Source organism: Pseudophryne corroboree, chromosome 5 (assembly GCF_028390025.1).
Source record: "Pseudophryne corroboree isolate aPseCor3 chromosome 5, aPseCor3.hap2, whole genome shotgun sequence".
Classification (NCBI taxonomy): domain Eukaryota; kingdom Metazoa; phylum Chordata; class Amphibia; order Anura; family Myobatrachidae; genus Pseudophryne; species Pseudophryne corroboree.
The window spans coordinates 599,803,224-599,827,191 of record NC_086448.1 but is presented as its reverse complement, the minus strand read 5'-3'; the positions used below and the strand labels follow the sequence as shown (position 1 = coordinate 599,827,191).

Genomic DNA, 23,968 nt, shown 5'->3' with positions numbered 1-23,968 from the left:
AGTCGTCTGCCGCCTTTGAAGTCTTCTTTCTTCTTATACTCACCCGGCTTCTATCATCCGGCTCTGTGAGCAGGACGGCGGCGCGGCTCCGGGACGAACGGCGAGGGTGAGACCTGCGTTCCGACCCTCTGGAGCTAATGGTGTCCAGTAGCCTAAGAAGCAGAGCCTATCATTTAAGTAGGTCTGCTTCTTTCCCCTCAGTCCCACGATGCAGGGAGCCTGTTGCCCGCAGTCCCTGAAAATAAAAAACCTAACAAAAGTCTTTTTCAGAGAAACTCGGGAGAGCTCCCCTGTAGTGCACCCAGTCTCCTCTGGGCACAGGATCTAACTGAGGTCTGGAGGAGGGGCATAGAGGGAGGAGCCAGTGCACACCCATCTAAAGTTCTTTATAGTGCCCATGTCTCCTGCGGAGCCCGTCTATACCCCATGGTCCTTACGGAGTCCCCAGCATCCTCTAGGACGTAAGAGAAAAAATAAAAATAAAAAATAAGAATTTACTCACCGGTAATTCTATTTCTCGTAGTCCGTAGTGGATGCTGGGTACTCCGTAAGGACCATGGGGAATAGACGGGCTCCGCAGGAGACTGGGCACTCTTTAAAGAAAGATTAGGTACTACATCTGGTGTGCACTGGCTCCTCCCTCTATGCCCCTCCTCCAGACCTCAGTTAGGGAAACTGTGCACGGAAGAGCTGACATTACTAGGAAAGGATTTGGAATCCAGGGTAAGACTCATACCAGCCACACCGTACAACTTATACCAAGTTAACAGTATGAACAATAGCTGAGCCTCATTCAACAGATGGCTCAGAACAATAACCCTATAGTTAAGCAATAACTATATACAAGTATTGCAGAAGTCCGCACTTGGGACGGGCTCCCAGCATCCACTACGGACTACGAGAAATAGAATTACCGGTGAGTAAATTCTTATTTTCTCTGACGTCCTAGTGGATGCTGGGTACTCCGTAAGGACCATGGGGATTATACCAAAGCTCCCAAACGGGCGGGATAGTGCGGATGACTTTGCAGCACCGAATGAGCAAACTCAAGGTCCTCCTCAGCCAGGGTATCAAACTTGTAGAATTTTGCAAACGTGTTCGATCCCGACCAGGTAGCAGCTCGGCAAAGTTGTAAAGCCGAGACCCCTCGGGCAGCCGCCCAAGAAGAGCCCACTTTCCTCGTGGAATGGGCTTTTACTGATTTAGGATGCGGCAGTCCAGCCGCAGAATGTGCAAGTTGAATCATGCTACAGATCCAGCGAGCAATAGTCTGCTTTGAAGCAGGAGCACCCAGCTTGTTGGGTGCATGCAGGATAAACAGCGAGTTAGTTTTTCTGACTCTAGCCGTCCTGGAAACATAGATTTTCAGGGCCCGGACTACGTCCAGCAACTTGGAATCCTCCAAGTCCCGAGTAGCCGCAGGCACCACAATAGGTTGGTTCAAATGAAACGCTGATACCACCTTAGGGAGAAATTGGGGACGAGTCCTCAATTCTGCCCTGTCCATATGGAAGATCAGATAAGGGCTTTTACATGACAAAGCCGCCAATTCTGACACACGCCTAGCCGAAGCCAAGGCCAAAAGCATGACCACTTTCCACGTGAGATACTTCAACTCCACGGTCTGAAGTGGCTCAAACCAATGTGATTTTAGGAAATCCAACACTACGTTGAGATCCCAAGGTGCCACTGGAGGCACAAAAGGGGGCTGAATATGCAGCACTCCCTTAACAAACGTCTGAACTTCAGGCAGTGAAGCCAGTTCTTTTTGAAAGAAAATAGACAGGGCCGAAATCTGGACTTTTATGGATCCCAATTTTAGGCCCATAGTCACTCCTGACTGTAGGAAGTGCAGAAATCGACCCAGCTGAAATTCCTCTGTTGGGGCCTTCATAGCCTCACACCAAGCAACATATTTTCGCCATATGCGGTGATAATGTTTTGCTGTCACATCCTTCCTAGCTTTTATCAGCGTAGGAATGACTTCCACCGGAATGCCCTTTTCCATCAGGATCCGGCGTTCAACCGCCATGCCGTCAAACGCAGCCGCTGTAAGTCTTGGAACAGACAGGGCCCCTGCTGTAGCAGGTCCTGTCGGAGCAGCAGAGGCCAAGGGTCCTCTGAGATCATTTCTTGTAGTTCCGGGTACCAAATTCTTCTTGGCCAATCCGGAACGATGAGTATAGTTCTTACTCCTCTCTTTCTTATTATCCTCAGTACCTTTGGTATGAGAGGAAGAGGAGGGAACACATAAACCGACTAGTACACCCACGGTGTCACTAGAGCGTCCACAGCTATCGCCTGAGGGTCCCTTGACCTGGCGCAATATCTTTTTAGCTTTTTGTTGAGGCGGGACGCCATCATGTCCACCTGTGGCCTTTCCCAACGATTTACAATCAGCTGGAAGACTTCTGGATGAAGTCCCCACTCTCCCGGGTGGAGGTCGTGCCTGCTGAGGAAGTCTGCTTCCCAGTTGTCCACCCCCGGAATGAACACTGCTGACAGTGCTATCACGTGATTCTCCGCCCATCGGAGAATCTTTGTGGCTTCTGCCATAGCCATCCTGCTTCTTGTGCCGCCCTGTCTGTTTACATGGGCGACCGCCGTGATGTTGTCTGACTGAATCAGCACCGGCTGGTTTTGAAGCAGGGGTTCTGCTTGACTTAGGGCATTGTAAATGGCCCTTAGTTCCAGAATATTTATGTGTAGGGAAGTCTCCTGACTCGACCATTGTCCTTGGAAGTTTCTTCCCTGAGTGACTGCCCCCCAACCTCGGAGGCTTGCATCCGTGGTCACCAGGACCCAGTCCTGAATGCCGAATCTGCGGCCCTCGAGAAGATGAGCACTCTGCAGCCACCACAGCAGAAACACCCTGGCCCTCGGGGACAGGGTGATCAACCGATGCATCTGAAGATGCGATCCGGACCACTTGTCCAACAGATCCCACTGAAAGATCCTTGCATGGAACCTGCCGAAGGGAATTGCTTCGTAAGAAGCTACCATCTTTCCCAGGACTCGCGTGCAGTGATGCACCGACACCTGTTTTGGTCTCAGGAGGTCTCTGACCAGAGATGACAACTCCTTGGCCTTCTCCTCCGGGAGAAACACCTTCTTCTGTTCTGTGTCCAGAATCATACCCAAGAACAGCAGACGCGTCGTAGGAACCAGCTGCGACTTTGGGATATTCAGAATCCAGCCGTGCTGTTGTAGCACTTCCTGAGATAGTGCTACTCCGACCAACAACTGCTCCATGGACCTCGCCTTTATAAGGAGATCGTCCAAGTACGGGATAATTATAACTCCCTTCTTTCGAAGGAGTATCATAATTTCGGCCATTACCTTGGTAAATACCCTCGGTGCCGTGGACAGACCAAACGGCAACGTCTGGAATCGGTAATGGCAGTCCTATACCACAAATCGTAGGTACTCCTGGTGAGGTGGGTAAATGGGGACATGTAGGTAAGCATCCTTGATGTTCAGTGATACCATATAATCCCCCTCTTCCAGGCTTGCAATAACCGCCCTAAGCGATTCCATTTTGAACTTGAACTTCCTTATATAAGTGTTCAAGGATTTCAAATTTAGAATGGGTCTCACCGAACCGTCTGGTTTCGGTACCACAAACATTGTGGAATAGTAACCCCGACCTTGTTGAAGGAGGGGCACTTTGATTATCACCTGCTGGAGGTACAGCTTGTGAATTGCCGCAAGCACTACCTCCCTTTCCTTGGGAGTAGCTGGCAAGGCTGATTTAAGGTAACGGCGAGGGGGAGACGTCTCGAACTCCAGTTTGTATCCCTGAGATACCACTTGTAGAACCCAGAGATCCACCTGTGAGCGAACCCACTGGTCGCTGAAGTTCCGGAGACGGGCCCCCACCGCACCTGGCTCCACCTGTGGAGCCCCAGCGTCATGCGGTGGACTTAGTGGAAGCAGGGGAGGATTTTTGTTCCTGGGAACTGGCTGTCTGGTGCAGCTTTTTCCCTCTACCCCTGCCTCTGGGCAGAAAGGACGCGCCTCTGACCCGCTTGCCTTTCTGGGGCCGAAAGGACTGTACTTGATAATACGGTGCTTTCTTAGGCAGTGAGGGAACCTGAGGTAAAAAGGTCGACTTCCCAGCTGTTGCTGTGGACACGAGGTCCGAGAGACCGTCCCCAAACAATTCCTCACCCTTATAAGGCAAAACCTCCATGTGCCTTTTAGAATCAGCATCACCTGTCCACTGCCGAGTCCATAATACTCTCCTGGCAGAAATGGACATTGCATTAATTCTAGATGCCAGCCGGCAAATGTCCCTCTGTGCATCCCTCATATATAAGACTACGTCTTTAATATGCTCTATGGTTAGCAAAATAGTATCCCTGTCGAGGGAATCAATGTTATCTGACAGGGAATCAGACCATGCTGCTGCAGCACTACACATCCATGCTGAAGCAATAGCAGGTCGCAGTATAGTACCTGAGTGTGTATACACAGACTTCAGGATAGCCTCCTGCTTCCTATCTGCAGGCTCCTTCAAGGCGGCCGTATCCTGAGACGGCAGTGCCACCTTTTTTGATAAGCGTGTGAGCGCCTTGTCCACCCTAGGGGATGTCTCCCAGCGTAACCTATCCGTTGGCGGGAAAGGGTACGCCATTAGTAACCGCTTAGAAATCACTAGTTTCTTATCTGGGGAACACCACGCTTCTTCACACAATTCATTTAACTCATCAGATGGGGGAAAAAAGTCACTGGCTGCTTTTTCTCCCCAAACATAATACCCTTTTTTGTGGAAACCGGGTTAATGTCAGAAATGTGCAACACATTTTTCATTGCCGTAAGCATGCATCGGATGGCCCTTGTGGATTGTACATTTGTCTCATTCTCGTCAACACTGGAGTCAGACTCAGTGTCGACATCTGTGTCTGCCATCTGAGGTAGCGGGCGTTTTTGAGCCCCTGATGGCCTCTGAGATGCCTGGGCAGGCGCGGGCTGAGATGCCGGCTGTCCCAAAGCTGCGTCATCAAACCTTTTATGCAAGGAGTTAACACTGTCGGTTAATACCTTCCACATATCCATCCACTCTGGTGTCGGCCCCGCAGGGGGCGACATCACACTTATCGGCACCTGCTCCGCCTCCACGTAAGCGTCCTCATCAAACATGTCGACACAGCCGTACCGACACACCGCACACACACACAGGAAATGCTCTGACTGAGGACAGGACCCCACAAAGTCCTTTGGGGAGACAGAGAGAGAGTATGCCAGCACACACCAGAGCGCTATATAACAGAGGGAACTAGTACAAAGTGAATTTTTCCCCCAATAGCTGCTTATATCACAATTTGCGCCTAAATTTATGTGCCCCCCCTCTCTTTTTTACCCTTTCCGTAGTGTATACTGCAGGGGAGAGCCTGGGGAGCGTCTTTCCAGCGGAGTTGTGAAGAGAAAATGGCGCTGGCTGTGCTGAGGAAGATAGCCCCGCCCCTTCAGCGGCGGGCTTCTCCCGCTTTTTTAATAATAATTATGGCGGGGGATTAGGCACATATACAGGTTAGAACTGTATTATGTGCATTTTGCCACTTAAGGTATACTAATTGCAGCCCAGGGCGCCCCCCCCCCAGCGCCCTGCACCCACCAGTGACCGGAGCGTGTGGTGTGCTGTGGGAGCAATGGCGCACAGCTGCAGTGCTGTGCGCTACCTTATTGAAGACCGGAGTCTTCAGCCGCCGATTTTCTCCGGAATCTTCCGTCTTCTGGCTCTGCAAGGGGGACGGCGGCGCGGCTCCGGGAACGGACGATCGAGGTCGGGCCCCGTGTTCGATCCCTCTGGAGCTAATGGTGTCCAGTAGCCTTAGAAGCACAAGCTAGCTGCAAGCAGGTAGGTTTGCTTCTCTCCCCTAAGTCCCACGTAGCAGTGAGTCTGTTGCCAGCAGATCTCACTGAAAATAAAAAACCTAACAAATACTTTCTTTTTAGTGAACTCAGGAGAGCCCACTAAGTGCATCCAGCTCTGGCCGGGCACAGATTCTAACTGAGGTCTGGAGGAGGGGCATAGAGGGAGGAGCCAGTGCACACCAGATAGTACCTAATCTTTTAGAGTGCTCAGTCTCCTGCGGAGCCCGTCTATTCCCCATGGTCCTTACGGAGTACCCAGCATCCACTAGGACGTCAGAGAAAAATGCAACGATTGAAATGAACAGAAATACATTGTTTTTAAGGCTTCAAATTTGAGCCTAATAGTCATCTCTCTTCTTATACTAGTCCCGAAAGCAGTGAGAAGTCGAGGCCACCAGACTTTGCTCCCTGAGGCAGGCAGGTTTGTCAGTCATGCAGCACACACCGTATGATTCTGCTGCATGGCATGGGAGTGGCCAAGTTCACCAGACTCTGATGTGTAGGCAGTAGGATACCTCCCCAGACACACTGGGACCTATTAGTATAGAGGGAAGATGGATGCAAATACTGGCCAGTAGAGGTGATCTGCTGACCGCATTCACAAACATGTCCGAGCATGAGGACTTATTGGGAAATTTACCCAAACGTGCGATAGAAGGTGAAATGCTGATTGGCCAGCATTAGGCAAGTTATTTGTTTTTCTAAGAAGCACATGCTGAACAGACAAGTTGCAGCAGATAGTAAAAGAAGAAATGGATATATAGCAGCCACGTAAAGTAATGGCCCCCATACATTAGCTATAAATTTCTGCGAAGTCCCGATGCACCCTACAACGTCCGAGTCATAGTATTGGTAACATTAAACATGTTGAAGAATCCGGATTCCCCAGTACCGAACGTTTCTGGTCAGGATTGGGGAATCGGGCATTTTTAACGTTTCATTTCCCAGATAGATTACCGATCATCACTGGGTGCTGATCTGCGGTGCCAAAGAATCGCGGCGGCTGATGTATGGGGGCCATAACATGATTACAATGTATTTGTACAGTGCCACCATAAGCGCCACTTTTCAGAGTATACTGAATTATTCACACAACTGGAACTCACAGTATTGTCTACTGCACAAACGTATACATTTGGTGTATTTTTGTCAGGGGACAATTAACCTACCAGATCATTTTTTGAAAAACACACAGACATGCAGAGCATACAACATCTACACAGCTAGTGTCCAGGTTACAAGTGAACACCTGGTGCCAGTGTGAGGCAGCAATCTAATGACTGTACAGGAGGACTGACCAGAGTGACTCATTAGTACACCTTTCCTGCATGAGGCCCTTACACACAATGGCCCGAGGCAGAGGTGAAATGTACACCTATTGCCTAGGGCGTATCTTGTATGTACACAAACTGCGCATGCTCCAGAATTGTGGGTATGCTGGTAAGGGTGATGCGGAGCTATATTAACTTCAAACACATCCCCTCTTGTGACTGAAGGGACGCAACTGGACTGTAACCGGGCGTTCTCATGTAACCAGAGTTCAGATAGACTTTAAATGAACTGGGGACTATGCAGAGTTAGACAGGTGTGTAAATAAGTCAGTTTGCAGGCATATTATATGCACCAAGTATGAAAATGTACACCAACGACAAATATCACTCTAAAGGCCCATATACACTGTGTGAGTTTGAGCTGAAAGCAGATCACATTTGGTGTGTTGTGCTGCTTTCAGCTCAAAACCGCCCTGTATGTATCCCCCGGCGATGAGCGCTGATGTGCGCCCCCCGCTTCATCGCCGGCGGCCGCCATTCATCTGCTGGTATCACCAGCAGATGAACGGCTTTCCATAGCGTCCTGCTATGGAAAGCCGTTCACCCCCGCTGACATCGCTGGGCAGGGTGGAAAATAGCTCAGTGTGCATGCACTGAGCAATTTTCAGCCCAGCGATCATCAATGTGCATACACGCTGGGCAAAAACACCCAGTGTGTATGCATCTTAAGCTTTAGGACAGGGGGCAAAGAGGTTCACCCCTCTGCACATGGGCAAAGATATGCATTTATAGCTCTACCCAGCATCAGGCCCAATATGGTCTTCCGTGAGAACATCCAGAGACTCTAGTGCAGTACTGTTACATAGAGCCCAGCCTAGTAAATACAACGGTGTACCAAGACTACATATTAAGGACAGAAACGCCATAGTATTACGTTACCTTATCCGGGCACATATAGCAAGGTAGCCAGTGACCCAATATCCGGATAAGAGCTTTCAAGTGTGGTCACAAAGATGCTGTGCTTGTATCCAGCATCCTGTACTTATCAGCCGGTGCCTGAGAAAACAAAAGGAATAAGAAACATTATTGAACTCCACAAACCCATAGAACAGCTTGGTTATATAGTACGGTCTTATTAGAATTTAAGAAACCATTCTGCAATTCACATTTATGGGATGCAATAATACAGGTTGAGTATCCCATATCCATATATTCCGAAATACGGAATATTCCGAAATACGGACTTTTTTGAGCGAGAGTGAGATAGTGAAATCTTTGTTTTTTGATGGCTCAGTTTACACAAACTTTGTTTAATACACAAAGTTATTAATAATATTGTATTAAATGACCTTCAGGCTGTGTATACAAGGTGTATATGAAACATAAATGAATTGTGTGTATGTACACACACTTTGTTTAATGCACAAAGTTATAAAAAATATTGGCAAAAATTACCTTCAGGCTGTGTGTATAAGGTGTATATGAAACATAAATACATTCTGTGCTTAGATTTAGGTCCCATCACCATGATATCTCATTATGGTATCTAATTATTCCAAAATACGGAAAAATCCGTTATCCAAAATACCTCTGGTCCCAAGCATTTTGGATAAGGGATACTCAACCTGTATAGAAGTAAAAAGTCAACAATCGCAAAACCATGCAAAAGTATTCAAGCACATTAAGCAAAAGATGGGAACAGAATAGTTGTTTCTTCTTTTAATAACTACATTTGCACAGCTCATCTTATTACATATGGGGGTTATTCAACAGCAGACGCTACTGAGAAGTAATAGAATCTCTCTGCAGAGCGAACGCGCAGGACCTAATTTGCGTGGGCAGGGAGTTGCGATAACATCTCTGTTATTTGAACACCTCTGCCTGATTGACAGGCAGTGGTGTATCAGGCAGGTGTTGGTGGGGTGGGAATGCGGCATTGCAGGGGAGTGCCGTCGGAAATGGGGGCGGGTTTTGGGGAGGCTGCGTGCCGCTGCAACCCAAAAAATAGCCACTCTGTGCCTGCCTCCTCAGCCCGGCTGCAGAGGCAGGGGGCATCCACAATTCAGCGATATGATCGCAAGTGAATTGCGATCCCATCACTGCCAGCCTGTGCTGGGCGGCCCCCAGCATGCGATGGCAAGTAGTTGCAGTTTTTGCTAATAGCAAAACTGCAACTGAAGCTGAATAAGGTTCATAGAGCACTATTTAGCAGGATTCTCTCACTGTCAAAATTAATATCTGGAAAACTGAAGGAAGTATTTTCATGATAATCTGGTGATTTAGGGCATTGATCATTCTGATTATTTACATTAGGAACCTAAGTTTGCTTCATGCATCTGTAACAAAAGCGCAACTTTAAAATATGCTGTGCAACAAAAAAAACACCCAACCAAGTAATTTAGGTGTACATATCTTACAAGCAGGATCAGTATGATATCCCGGTGTCACTAGACTGATGCCGGTATCCCGACAGCCAGGTAATCGGCAGCAAGCGCAGCGTGTCCCCTCGCGCGCTCGCCACGCTTCAGGCCCTGTGTCGACCGAAGGGTTATATTCCTCCTTGGGTGGTGTCGTGGACAACCACCTAAGTGGGGATTCCGACCACCGGAATTTCAACGGGTGTCGGGATTCCGGCATGGGTATCCTGACAGCCGGAATCCCAGCAGCCAGTAAACTGACTGCCTCCTCTTACAAAAAAAGAGTGCCAGTCCTTGCAAGGATCTCACCAAAAAAGCTGCAACCAGCTGTAGGCTTGAAGACCCGGAGGGGACAAAACGTGCTGGATAAAGGCTGAAAACACTGAAATCACATGACCTTGGACTCCAACCTCCTGCACACAACACTAATACCCCATTCACACCTCCGGTCGCAGCTCGGTGTAAAAAGGTTCCCTGTAAAATATAACCTAGGCCCAGTGACCTTGGCATGTCTACCCGGGTAATGACCCGAGTTGACCACAGGAAGGACACGGGTTACAGGGCAGTGTGAATGGGTAACATGGGTCATCCGACACAAGTGCATGGAGAGTTGGCACCGGCAGAGGAGTTTTTTTGTATAATCTGTTTTTATTGAAAACAATACAGACATATAGCAATATGTAAACACATAGGAACACATTAACTGACACTTATTATGCTGCTTTCACATCGCAAAACCTGCTTTTGAAATGGTATTTGAAACGGTTCTTAAAACGGGTCTGAGCAGTTAAATCCCTTTCACATCTCATGTTGTAACCAGTAAATTACCATTTCATTCCCGTTTTGGTACCTTTCACACTGAACCCGTTTCACCCATAGAAAACAGTGGTTGTCATTATAAATGGACTTTTCTGGCCCACACATTATTATTAATCACTAATTAATTCATTATTAATAATTTGGATAGTCGTACGATGGAACCCAGCAGCTTGAAGCATATCTATTTTTATCAGATGGGATTAGGTACTTGGTTTGTCTTTTTTGGAGGCACAAGTATTATTTATATATTTTTTAAAATTATTATTTTTTTTTAAAGATGGAATGGTTAAAAACACGGAAAAAAATGGCGTGGGGTCCCCCCTCCAAAGCATAACCAGCCTCGGGCTCTTCGAGCTGGTCCTGGTTCTAAAAATGCGGGGAAAAAATTGACAGGGGATCCCCCGTATTTTTAAAACCAGCACCGGGCTCTGCGCCTGGTGCTGGTGCAAAAAATACGGGGGACAAAACGAGTAAGGGTCCCCCATATTTTTCACACCAGCATCGGGCTCCACTAGCTGGACAGATAATGCCACAGCCGGGGGTCACTTTTATGCCGTGCCCTGCGGCCGTGGCATTAAATATCCAACTAGTCACCCCTGGCCGGGGTACCCTGGGGGAGTGGGGACCCCTTCAATCAAGGGGTCCCCCCCCCCCAGCCACCCAAGGGCCAGGGGTGAAGCCCGAGGCTGTCCCCCCCCCATCCAATGGGCTGCGGATGGGGGGGCTGATAGCCTTTGTTGTAAATGAAAAGATATTGTTTTTTCCAGTAGTACTACTACAAGTCCCAGCAAGCCTCCCCCGCAAGCTGGTACTTGGAGAACCACAAGTACCAGCATGCGGGAGAAAAACTGGCCCGCTGGTACCTGTAGTTCTAATGGAAAAAAAATACCCAAATAAAAACAGGACACAGACACCGTCGACAGTAAAACTTTATTACACACTGCCGACACACACATACTTACCTATGTTCACACGCCGACATCGGTCCTCTTCTCCATGTAGAATCCAGGGGTACCTGAAAATAAAAGTTCAATATACTCACCTCAGCCATGGTCCAGAGATAAATCCACGGACTTGGCAAAAAAAGAAAACGAACACCCGGACCTGCGGACCGAAATGGGTCCCATGCTAACATATGAGACCCCTCTCCCCGAATGCCGGGACATCACGTGACTCCTGTCACTGAAGTCCCTTCAGCCAATCAGGAAGCGCTACTTCCGTGGCGCTCACCTGATTGGCTGTGCACTGTCTGAGCTGTCAGACAGCGCATCGCAAAGCCGCTCCATTACTTTCAATGGTGGGAAGTTTGCGGCTAGCGGTGGGGTCACCCGCCGGTCAGCCGCTGACCGGCGGGTGACCCCACCGCTAGCCGCAAACTTCCCACCATTGAAAGTAATGGAGCGGCTTTGCGATGCGATGTCTGACAGCTCAGACAGTGCACAGCCAATCAGGTGAGCGCCACGGAAGTAGCGCTTCCTGATTGGCTGAAGGGACTTCAGTGACAGGAGTCACGTGATGTCCCGGCATTCGGGGAGAGGGGTCTCATATGTTAGCATGGGACCCCTTTCGGTCCGCAGGTCCGGGTGTTCGTTTTCTTTTTTTGCCAAGTCCGTGGATTTATCTCTGGACCATGGCTGAGGTGAGTATATTGAACTTTTATTTTCAGGTACCCCTGGATTCTACATGGAGAAGAGGACCGATGTCGGCGTGTGAACATAGGTAAGTATGTGTGTGTCGGCAGTGTGTAATAAAGTTTTACTGTCGACGGTGTCTGTGTCCTGTTTTTATTTGGGTATTTTTTTTCCATTAGAACTACAGGTACCAGCGGGCCAGTTTTTCTCCCGCATGCTGGTACTTGTGGTTCTCCAAGTACCAGCTTGCGGGGGAGGCTTGCTGGGACTTGTAGTACTACTGGAAAAAACAATATCTTTTCATTTACAACAAAGGCTATCAGCCCCCCCATCCGCAGCCCATTGGATGGGCGGGGACAGCCTCGGGCTTCACCCCTGGCCCTTGGGTGGCTGGGGGGGGGGGGACCCCTTGATTGAAGGGGTCCCCACTCCCCCAGGGTACCCCGGCCAGGGGTGACTAGTTGGATATTTAATGCCACGGCCGCAGGGCACGGCATAAAAGTGACCCCCGGCTGTGGCATTATCTGTCCAGCTAGTGGAGCCCGATGCTGGTGTGAAAAATACGGGGGACCCCTACTCGTTTTGTCCCCCGTATTTTTTGCACCAGCACCAGGCGCAGAGCCCGGTGCTGGTTTTAAAAATACGGGGGATCCCCTGTCAATTTTTCCCCCGCATTTTTAGAACCAGGACCAGCTCGAAGAGCCCGAGGCTGGTTATGCTTTGGAGGGGGGACCCCACGCCATTTTTTTCCGTGTTTTTCACATTTAAACGTTTATAAAGCCACTCTCTCATGTGTCTCCTGTGTTTTCCAAGCTGTTTCCTGGTTGTGGCTGGTGACATCACACATGGAGACAGCCTATCATCTTCTGGGGCTTGCAAATACCGTTTCAGACCCTTTCACACTGCACAGTGAAATGGGACTGAAACGGGTAGGACCCTGCTTTTTTTACCGTTTCAAAATACCGGTATTTTGAAAACGGTAAATTGAAGGGGACCCTTTCACATCGCAGCTTGACCCGTTTAGGAAGCCAGTTAAAACGGCAAAATACCGGGTATAAGCTGCGGTGTGAAAGGGGTATTAGAAAGTGGCTAAATACAGCGGTGTACAGGAGTATAAACGAAATTGCAGCAGTGTGTTCGATATGTCCAAAGTCTGCATTAACATTTTTTAAAACAGGAAACTTAAAGAGAAGACAGGCAAAGGAGGGAAAAAAGAAAATAACAAAGAAAGAGGTGACCGAGCCGAGAATGCAAAGAAGGGAAGGAAAGGCAGTGTGAAATAAACTGACGTATTCAAGTATGCCTACCCGGGACAAATGATAAATGAGCCCCCATCTCATTTCAGGGAAGAAATAATAAGATTTTACTTACCGATAAATCTATTTCTCATAGTCCGTAGTGGATGCTGGGGACTCCGTCAGGACCATGGGGAATAGCGGCTCCGCAGGAGACAGGGCACAAAAGCAAGCTTTTAGGATCACATGGTGTGTACTGGCTCCTCCCCCTATGACCCTCCTCCAAGCCTCAGTTAGGTACTGTGCCCGGACGAGCGTACACAATAAGGAAGGATCTTGAATCCCGGGTAAGACTCATACCAGCCACACCAATCACACCGTACAACTTGTGATTTGAACCCAGTTAACAGTATGATAACAATGAAGTAGCCTCTAAAAAAGATGGCTCACAACAATAATAACCCGATTTTTTGTAACAATAACTATGTACAAGTAATGCAGACAATCCGCACTTGGGATGGGCGCCCAGCATCCACTACGGACTATGAGAAATAGATTTATCGGTAAGTAAAATCTTATTTTCTCTAACGTCCTAGTGGATGCTGGGGACTCCGTCAGGACCATGGGGATTATACCAAAGCTCCCAAACGGGCGGGAGAATGCGGATGACTCTGCAGCACCGAATGAGAGAACTCCAGGTCCTCCTCAGCCAGGGTATCAAATTTGTAGAATTTAGCAAACGTGTTTGCCCCTGACCAAGTAGCTGCTCGGCAAAGTTGTAAAGCCGAGACCCCTCGGGCAGCCGCCCAAGATGAGCCCACCTTCCTTGTGGAATGGGCATTTACAGATTTGGCTGTGGCAGGCCTGCCACAGAATGTGCAAGCTGGATTGTACTACAAATCCAACGAGCAATAGTCTGCTTAGAAGCAGGAGCACCCAGCTTTTTGGGTGCCTACAATATAAACAGCAAGTCAGACTTTCTGACTCCAGCCGTCCTGGAATTATATTATATATATATATATATATATATATTTTCAGGGCCCTGACAACGTCTAGCAACTTGGAGTCCTCCAAGTCCCTAGTAGCCGCAGGCACCACAATAGGTTGTTTCAGGTGAAACGCTGACACCACCTTAGGAAGAAACTGGGGACGAGTCCGCAGTTCTGCCCTGTCCGAATGGAAAATCAAATATGGGCTTTTGTAAGACAAAGCCGCCAATTTTAACAATCGCCTGGCCCAGGCCAGGGCCAACAGCATGGTCACTTTCCATGTGAGATATTTCAAATCCACAGATTTGAATGGTTCAAACCAATATGATTTGAGGAATCCCAACACTACGTTGAGATCCCACGGTGCCACTGGAGGCACACAAGGGCTGTATATGCAATACTCCCTTGACAAACGTCTGGACTTCAGGAACTGAAGCCAATTCTTTTTGGAAGAAAATCTATAGGGCCGAAACTTGAACCTTAATGGACCCCAATTTGAGGCTCATAGACACTCCTGTTTGCAGGAAGTGCAGAAAACGACCTAGTTGAAATTTTTTCGTGGGGCCTTCCTGGCCTCACCCACGCAACATATTTTCACCACATGTGGTGATAACGTTGTGCGGTCACCTCCTTCCTGGCTTTGACCAGGGTAGGTATGACCTCTTCCGGAATGCCTTTTCCCTTAGGATCCGGCGTTCAAACCGCCATGCCGTCAAACGCAGTCGCGGTAAGTCTTGGAACAGACAAGGTCCCTGCTGGAGCAGGTCCTTTCTTAAAGGCCGATGCCACGGTTCCTCTTGGAACAGACATGGTACTTGCTGAAAGCAAATCCCTTCTTAGCTCCCGAGGCCATTAGTCCTCTGTGAGCATCTCTTGAAGTTCCGGTTACCAAGTCCCTCTTGGCCAATCCGGAGCCACGAGTATAGTTCTTACTCCTCTATGTCTTATAATTCTCAATACCTTGGTTATGAGAAGCAGAGGAGGGAACACATACACCGACTGTTACACCCACGGTGTTACCAGGACGTCCACAGCTATCGCCTGAAGGTCTCGTGACCTGGCGCAATACCTGTCCCATTTTTTGTTCGGGCGGGACGCCATCATGTCCACCTTTGGTCTTTCCCAACGGTTCACAATCATGCGGAAAACTTCCCGATGAAGTTCCCACTCTCCCGGGTGGAGGTCGTGCCTGCTGAGGAAGTCTGCTTCCCAGTCGTCCACTCCCGGAATGAACACTGCTGACAGTGCTATCACATGATTTTCCGCCTAGCGAAAAATCCTTGCAGTTTTGCCACTGCCCTCCTGCTTCTTGTGCCGCCCTTTCTGTTTACGTGGGCGACTGCCGTGATGTTATCCCACTGGAACCATACCGGCTGACCTTGAAGCAGAGGTCTTGCTAAGCTTAGAGCATTATAAATTTGCTCTTAGCTCCAGTATATTTATGTGGAGAGAATTCTCCAGACTTGATCACACTCCTTGTGTGACTGCTCCCCAGCCTCTCAGGCTGGCCTCCGTGGTCACCAGCATCCAATCCTGAATGCCGAATCTGCGGCCCTCTAGAAGATGAGCACTCTGTAATCACCACAGGAGAGACACCCTTGTCCTTGGATATAGGGTTATCCGCTGATGCATCTGAAGATGCGATCCGGACCATTTGTCCAGCAGATCCCACTGAAGAGTTCTTGCGTGAAATCTGCCGAATGGAAGCGCTTCGTAATAAGCCACCATTTTTACCAGGACTCTTGTGCAATGATGAACTGACACTTTTCCTGGTTTTAGGAGGATCCCGATTAGCTCGGATAACTCCCTGGCTTTCTCCTCTGGGAGAAACACCTTTTCCTGGACTGTGTCCAGAATCATCTCTAGGACCAGCAGACGTGTCGTCGGAACAACTGCGGTTTTGGAATATTTAGAATCCACCCGTGCTGTCGTAGAACTACTTGAGATAGTGCTACTCCGACCTCCAACTGTTCTCTGGACCTTGTTCTTATCAGGAGGTCGTCCATTTTCTTTGAAGACGAATCCTCCTTTCGGTCATTACCTTGGTAAGGACCCGGGGTGCCTTGGACAATCCAACGGCATCGTCTTGAAACTGATAGTGACAGTTCTGTACCACGAACCTGAGGTACCCTTGGTGAGAAAAGGCAAATTTTGGGACATGGAGGTAAGCATCCCTGATGTCCCGGGACACCATATAGTCCCCTTGTTCTTTGCTATCACTGCTCTGAGTGACTCCATCTGGATTTGAACCCTTGTAAGTGTTCAAATTTTCCAGATTTAGAATAGGTCTCACCTAGCCTTCAGTACCACCATATAGTGTGGAGTAATATCCCTTTCCTTGTTGTCGGAGGGGTAATTTTATTATCACCTGCTGGGAATACAGCTTGTGAATTGTTTTCAATACTGCCTCCCTGTCGGAGGGAGACATTGGTACAGCAGACTACAGGAACCTGCGAGGGGGGAAACCTCTCGACATTCCAATCTGTACCCCTTGGATACTACTTGTAGGATCCAGGGGTCCTGTACGGTCCCAGCGTCATGCTGAGAACTTGGTAGAAGCGGTGGAGGGCTTCTGTTCCTGGGAATGGGCTGCCTGCTGCAGTCTTCTTCCCTTTCCTCTATCCCTGGGCAGATATGACTCTTATAGGGACTAAAGGACTGAGGCTGAAAAGACGGTGTCTTTTTCTGCAGAGATGTGACTTAGGGTAAAAAACGGTGGATTTTCCAGCAGTTGCCCTGGCCACCAGGTCCCATGGACCGACCCCAAATAACTCCTCCACTTTATACGGCAATACATCTTTGTGCCGTTTGGAATCTGCATCACCTGACCACTGTCGTGTCCATAAACATCTTCTTGCAGATATGGACATCGCATTTACTCTTGATGCCAGAGTGCAAATATCCCTCTGCGCATCTCGCATATATAGAAATGCATCCTTTAAATGCTCTATAGTCAATAAAATACTGTCCCTGTCAAAGGTATCAATATTTTTAGTCAGGGAATCCGACCAAGCCACCTCAGCTCTGCACATCCAGGCTGAGGCGATCGCTGGTCGCAGTATAACACCAGCATGTGTGTGTATACTTTTTAGGATATTTTTCAGCCTCCTATCAGCTGGCTCCTTAAGTACGGCCCTATCCGTAGATGGTACCGCCACTTGTTCTGATAAGCGTGTGAGCGCCTTATCCACCCTGAGGGGTGTTTCCCACCGCGCCTTAACTTCTGGCGGGAAAGGGTATACCGCCAATAATTTTCTATCGGGGGAAACCCACGCATCATCACACACTTCATTTAATTTATCTGATTCAGGAAAAACTACAGGTAGTTTTTTCACCTCACACATAATACCCTTTTTTGTGGTACTTGGAGTATCAGAAATATGTAACACCTCCTTCATTGCCCTTAACGTGTGGCCCTAAAAGAAAATACGTTTGTTTCTTCACCGTCGACACTGAAATCAGTGTCCGTGTCTGGGTCTGTGTCGACCGACTGAGGTAAATGGGCATTTTACAGCCCCTGACGGTGTTTGAGACGCCTGGACAGATACTAATTTGTTCGCCGGCCCTCTCATGTCGTCAACCGGCTGGCAGCGTGTTGACATTGTCACGTAATTCCATAAATAAGCCATCCATTCCGGTGTCGACTCCCTAGAGAGTGACATCACCCTTACAGGCAATTTGCTCCGCCTCCTCACCAATATTTTCCTCATACATGTCGACACACACGTACCGACATACAGCACACACATAGGGAATGCTCTGATAGAGGACAGGACCCACTAGCCCTTTGGGGAGACAGAGGGAGAGTTTGCCAGCACACACCAAAACGCTATAATTATCCAGGGACAACCTTTATATAAGTGTTCCTCCCTTATAGCATTTTAATATATATACATATCGCCAAATCAGTGCCCCCCTCTCTGTTTTAACCCTGTTTCTGTAGTGCAGTGCAGGGGAGAGCATGGGAGCCTTCCCACCAGCCTTTCTGTGAGGGAAAATGGCGCTGTGTGCCGAGGAGAATAGGCCCCGCCCCTTTTTCGGCGGGCTTCTTCTCCGGAGTTTTAGATATCTGGCAGGGGTTAAATACATCCATATAGCCTCAAGGGCTATATGTGATGTATTTTTCGCCATACAGGTATTATACATTGCTGCCCAGGGCGCCCCCCCCCCAGCGCCCTGCACCCTCCGTGACCGCTGTGTGAAGTGTGCTGACAACAATGGCGCACAGCTGCAGTGCTGTGCGCTACCTGATGAAGACTGAGAGTCTTCTGCCGCCTGGTTCCGGACCTCTTCAATCTTCAGCATCTGCAAGGGGGGTCGGCGGCGCGGCTCCGGGACGAACCCCAGGGCGAGACCTGTGTTCCGACTCCCTCTGGAGCTAATGGTGTCCAGTAGCCTAAGAAGCCAATCCATCCTGCACCCAGGTGAGTTCACTTCTCTCCCCTAAGTCCCTCGATGCAGTGAGCCTGTTGCCAGCAGGACTCACTGAAAATAAAGAACCTAAAAACTTTTTCTAAGCAACTCTTTAAGAGAGCCACCTAGATTGCACCCTTCTCGGCCGGGCACAAAAACCTAACTGAGGCTTGGAGGAGGGTCATAGGGGGAGGAGCCAGTACACACCATGTGATCCTAAAAGCTTGCTTTTGTGCCCTGTCTCCTGCGGAGCCGCTATTCCCCATGGTCCTGACGGAGTCCCCAGCATCCACTAGGACGTTAGAGAAATGGGTTTTGTATGACTCAGAGGTTTTATATTCTATCCAAGGCAGCCATGTAGCTATAAACTCAGTCCGTCTATCCCCAGCGCTCAGTAAAATTTCTTCCATATTCATTTAATAATCCAGTCTGGAGTACCAGGTATGCCACGTAGGAGGATTGGAGGACCTCCACAGAGTTGGAATTACTGCCTGGGTGGCATTGCCAAGGTGTCGTAATAGTGATGTCTTATAGGTAGAAAGTGGGGTAGTGGAGTGGTTTAACAACCGACAGAGGAGTTAACACTGCACCAGTGTGCAGTGTGAATTATGTCAACCCGGGAATAACCCGGGTTGGAGCTGAAATGTGGATGGGGTATATCCTGGATCAGACCAGGGGTTATGGTTATAATATACTGCAATGCAAAGCGGGATGCAGTCATCATGTCGGCATTTACATTGGAAACTGTTATGTTGATATGGAAAATCTCAACATCTGCAGAATGAAAACATTCACAATGCTGACTTCTGAAATAACAACATGTGAAAGGTCAACATTCTCAGTATGCCGACGGTTAGGGTTAGGCTGTGTAAGGGAAGGTTGGGGTTAGTGTTACCGCCGGAACTGCAGCAGGATCAGCCAGAAATCACTGTCTGCTGACCACTGGAAACAGAGGAAACTGCAGGAGCTGCTGAACAAGGCAAGTCAGCGCTGGACAACCAGGAATGTTTTGTCAATATTCTAACCATGCAATTGGACATTATGACCATGTCGTCATATACATAACCTACGTAAAGGAATTATTACACTGCTCTCAACACCCCCCCCCCCCCTCTCCCCCCATGTGAATATATATGTGTGGAACTCACCTCCCCGCCACACCTCTAGCCCCTCCCACCTGGCAGATGACATACCCCTAGCCCAGGGGTGGGCAATCATTTCAGCTGAAGGGCCACTTGACACTTTCCTGTCAGTATCCAAGGGCCGCACACAAAATAGCAGCTCCCCCACGTGCCAAAGATATAGGGACGTGGCTTCATAGGGAAGGGGTGTGGCCAAAAAATAATATAGATACATATTAGGCTGCACAATAGTCTCCATTATTCAAATTATGCCACACAGTAGCGCCACTTACACACATTACACCAGGTAGAGCTCCTGTCACACATTACGCCAGGTAAAGTCCCCTTTTACACATTACGCCAGGTAGAGCCCCTGTCACACATTACGCCAGGTAAAGTCCCCTTTTACACATTACGGCAGGTAGAGCTCTCTTTTACACAGTATGGAAGATAGAGTACCCTTTTTACACAGTACGGAAGGTAGAGCCCCCTTTTACACATTAACATTTTATTTGGGATAATCATTGCACAGCAAGCAAATTATCCAGTGTCTCATGGCCCCTGGGGAAAGGTGTGACACAGTGACAGAACACGGGTGGTGTGACGCGGTGACAGAACACGGGTGGTGTGACGCGGTGACAGAACACGGGGGGTGACACGGTGACAGAACATGTGGAGTTGAGTCAGTGACAGAACGCGGGGGTGACACAGTGACAGAACACGCGGGGTGTGACACAGTGACAGAACACGGGGGGGGGGGGGTGACATGGTGACAGAACACGGGGTGACACGGTGACAGAACATGTGGGGTTGAGTCAGTGACAGAACGCGGGGGTGACACAGTGGCAGAACACACGGGGTGTGACACAGTGACAGAACACGGGGGGTGTGACACAGTGACAGAACACGGGGGGTGTGACACAGTGACAGAACACGGGGGGTGTGACACAGTGACAGAACACGGGGGGTGTGACACAGTGACAGAACACGGGGGGTGTGACACGGTGACAGAACACAGGGGTGACACGGTGACAGAACATGTGGGGTTGAGTCAGTGACAGAACATGCGGGGTGTGACACGGTGACAGAACATGCGGGGTGTGACACAGTGACAGAACACGGGGGGTGTGACACAGTGACAGAACACGGGGGTGTGACACAGTGACAGAACACGGGGGTGTGACACAGTGACAGAACACGGGGGGTGTGACACAGTGACAGAACACGGGGGTGACACGGTGACAGAACATGTGGGGTTAAGTCAGTGACAGAACACTGGGGTGACACGGTGACAGAACATGTGGAGTTGAGTCAGTGACAGAACGCGGGGGTGACACAGTGACAGAACACGCGGGGTGTGACACAGTGACAGAACACGGGGGGTGTGACACAGTGACAGAACACGGGGGGTGTGACACAGTGACAGAACACGGGGGGTGTGACACAGTGACAGAACACGGGGGGTGTGACACAGTGACAGAACACGGGGGGTGTGACACAGTGACAGAACACGCGGGGTGTGACACAGTGACAGAACACGCGGGGTGTGACACAGTGACAGAACACGGGGGGTGTGACATGGTGACAGAACACGGGGGTGACACGGTGACAGAACATGTGGGGTTGAGTCAGTGACAGAACGCGGGGGTGACACAGTGACAGAACACGCGGGGTGTGACACAGTGACAGAACACGGGGGTGACACGGTGACAGAACATGTGGGGTTGAGTCAGTGACAGAACACGGGGGGTGACATGGTGACAGAACATGCGGGGTGTGACAGAGTGACAGAACACGGGGGTGACACGGTGACAGAACATGTGGGGTTGAGTCAGTGACAGAACACGGGGGGGTAGGGGTGGTACATCGAGCGTTAAAGATCTCCCCCCTAACCTAAAAACAGTCTGACGCCACTGCCTGCACACACAAACATATACACACACACACACACACACACACACACACACACACACACACACACACACACACACTCTCACATATATATACACACACACAAATACACTTTCTTTCTCTTACTTTTTCCATTAACTTATCTGGCTGGCTGGCTGTGGCAGGAAGGATGGATCTGTAGCAGTTGCTCTTGTCCCGTGTAGCTCCGCCCCCTGAGGTTCGTGTAGCCACGCCCCCTCGTCATCGCATAGCCCCGCCCCCTTTTTTGGCTGACAATGAACACTGCCGTTGTCACTGGAGGCGGGAGGGGAGGCTACAAGGCAAGAAGACAGTGTGGCAGGCGCCGTGCAGCAGCAGCAGGGGAGACAGGCGCCGGCGGCTTGTAGGTACTGCAGAGCAATGACAAGCAGCTCAGGCTGTCGGGCCGCTTGTCATTGCGCACTGGGGGGAAGCAGTGGGCCGGGTAGGATCGGTTTGCGGGCCGCATCCGGCCCGCGGGCCATATTTTGCCCACCCCTACCCTAGCCCCTCACCTTTATGTTCTTTGTTTTTGCATTTGCTGTTGGACTTGAAATTGCAGTATCAATGTTACTATATATTATACGATACTTATATATTTATTGTAAGTACAGTATAATTACAATATAAATAAGATATTTAATGTAAGTACATTACACTTACAATAAATACATTATGGCTAAAGGGAACAATATTGGGTGGAACTTGTAGGAGTGCAATGTAGCAGCATCATTCGCTTATAAACTTACAACAATTATATAAATTATACAATATATTTATAGTAAGTTTATAAGCGAGTGATGCTGCTACATTGCTCTCCTCCAAGTTCCACCCAATATTCTTCTTTTTAGCCAGCTCAGTAGACACATTTAATGACAGAGAAGCTTACAGTGTAAAATTATTATATATATGTCATGTGAAGGTAAAATAATATAGTATATAGAATATGAAACACAGTCAGGGCGGCTTCTCTGCTCCCTGATGTAGCTGCAGACGCGCGATGAAGACATTTTTCCCGTCGGCCGAGGTTCTTTAGGAGGCGGGGCGGGCTATCCATCATTCCCTCTATAGCAATGCCCACCCACCACATTTAGTGATTTAGGTGGCCAGAGCATCTCTGGGCGCCACATAGGGAAGCGCGGAACTTGCAATCCGCCTCAGCCTCCTATTTGTCAGATTCTTTCCGCAAGCTCCGAGCACGGCACTTGAAGCCTGCCACCTCAGCCCAACAGCCTGAGGGGGAGATGTACTAAGCAGTGAAAAGAGTGGAGAAGTGATCCAGTGGAGTATGCAAATTAAAAATGTTACATCAATGCTGATTGGTTGACATAGGCAACTTCTCCAGTGGCTCACTTCTCCACTCTTTTCACTGCTTAGTACATCTCCCAGAGTCTCCTACGTCCTTTTCGGCAGCACTGAGAGGACTATTAAGTCCTCCTTTAGTTTATTAAACGTGATTGTGTTTAAACTTATTAGTTTGAAGTTGAATTGAACTTCAATTGAAGTTTCGGACCACTTTAACCCCTATATTATATATTATTGCTGTAATCAGAGCCAATAGCACAGCAGCACACTAGATTTCGCAGCCCGCATCCGGAAAACATTTGAACAAATTTATAACATCCACCATACAAGGAGCATGTAACATAATTTCTCCCGCTTATCAGCACATTCCTACGCACTAGTCATTACACTCACGGTCCTATAGCCCAAACACACAAGTACCTGGTATCAGGACTACAGCAAGGGAAGCCCAATCATTATGCTACCCACAAAACCAACCACATCTACAGTTTTCCCACAGAACTCCCGCTGTCTCCTGTCTCGCTGGTCGTAGCTTCGGATCTTCTCTGCTGCAGGGAATATGTGGATCTATTGTCAACGACAGCATGCTCCTGGATGTAGCCACTCCGAGATCTTAAAGATATATCACGTGTATTGTACTATATCGTTTGCCCAGGACTGCCGGGGGAGTTTAAGAGAAATCGTTAACGAGAAATCATTTACAGGACATCTTGTGTATGGGCACCTTATGGGTTAAAAGAAGGGTAGCCAACCTTGTCCTCGAAATACATGCACTGTTGATAGCTACAGATGGTAAGCTTGCGAGCAGGGTCTTCCTACATTATGACTGTTTGTTATTAAGTAGTTTTGTTTAATCATTGTCGTTTCCAATTGAAAAGAGCAACAGAATATGCTCAGCAATAAAAGAAACTGTTAAAAAAGAAAATAAGAATTTACTTACCGATAATTCTATTTCTCGTAG

The 23,968-nt window shown here is 48.8% G+C and overlaps 1 protein-coding gene across 4 annotated transcripts in view; it reads right to left on the bottom strand.

The window, feature by feature from the left end:
- The window catches only part of FAM210A (family with sequence similarity 210 member A), a 113,871-nt gene that overhangs the window by 54,911 nt on the left and 34,992 nt on the right, over positions 1 to 23,968 (bottom strand). For 3 of the 4 annotated variants that reach the window (XM_063923406.1, XM_063923404.1, XM_063923403.1), the window contains exon 2: positions 8,088 to 8,204. The gene's annotated coding sequence lies outside the window, so the exon portion shown is untranslated. Of the gene's footprint in view, positions 1 to 8,087; positions 8,205 to 21,810; positions 21,901 to 23,968 lie in introns of those variants that run through there. The other variant, XM_063923405.1, reaches the window with a different exon arrangement.